This window comes from Meleagris gallopavo, chromosome 1 (assembly GCF_000146605.3).
Source record: "Meleagris gallopavo isolate NT-WF06-2002-E0010 breed Aviagen turkey brand Nicholas breeding stock chromosome 1, Turkey_5.1, whole genome shotgun sequence".
Lineage (NCBI taxonomy): Eukaryota > Metazoa > Chordata > Aves > Galliformes > Phasianidae > Meleagris > Meleagris gallopavo.
The window spans coordinates 41,332,811-41,333,889 of record NC_015011.2 but is presented as its reverse complement, the minus strand read 5'-3'; positions in this window follow the sequence as shown (position 1 = coordinate 41,333,889).

The following is a 1,079-nucleotide window of genomic DNA, read 5'->3' as shown; positions in this document are numbered from 1 at the left end:
TTTTTGCATAATCAAAATGTTTGCAAAAATTACCTGCTTGTATGTTACAGTCCTTTCTTGTTCAGAAATGCATATCTAAGCTGTGCCAACGTTGTTTGCTGTTTTTTATTTGCTACTAAAATCCAAGGCTTTTTCACAACACTTTATCAACACCTTTTTTAAAGATACACAAATAATTTTACAAAAACTGTCTCCCATAGCCTGCATAGACAATTGAGCCCTATGGAATAACTAAAGAAAGTTCCATATAGATAACCAGAAGTAAATAATGAGACACACATTAAATTTCAGTAGAAACTCACTTTATTAACATATCTTGGCACTGTGTATACTGCATTATGGTATCACACTGTTGCTCAAATAAATCCATTTTGAACCCACAATTGCCAAAAGGAATCCATTAATGTAATGTCTGTTCAAACTGTCATTCAAAAGCCAGAAAAAAAAAGAAAAAGAAAAAAAAAAGAAAGCTCTAGTGTTAATACAATAAATATGTCAGTATGAAGTATATTTGCCTAGTCCTTGTTTCTGAAAAACTCAGGGTCAGTGAGAAGTAACATTAATTGACTTTACAAGTAGGAAATGTCCTTGCCCTACACTGAATGACTTAGCTACTGGCTCAACTCACCATGAAAATAATCTTTCATTTGCCGTATGGAAAAAATAAGACTAACCCTGGATCATACCCAAGAGACATTAACTTTTCCAGGTTAGATAAAACAGACACTTTTCTGGTGGCAGGAAAGTTGAAATTTTGCCCAAAATCATGAGTCTTGCAGAGGGAATTTTCAATCTGTTAAACCTCAGCAAGAGAATTATGGTATTTGTGAAATAGGAATCCAGGATCGACTTGCAATGGAACAAAGTCAGGCTGCATGAGAAGAAGGCCTTAGACAGGAAGACTGTCAGCTTCCTAGCTAACCTCTTGCAGGTGGAATGGTCCTCAGAAGCTAAAATGCTAGGTAAGTACAAGCTGTTGATTTTCACTCCTGAACAATCTTTACAACCAGTATATTTGTATTTGGTAAAAACCATTTCTTCTGTTTGTTTTTATGTAACCTGACATAAAAAGTGATTTA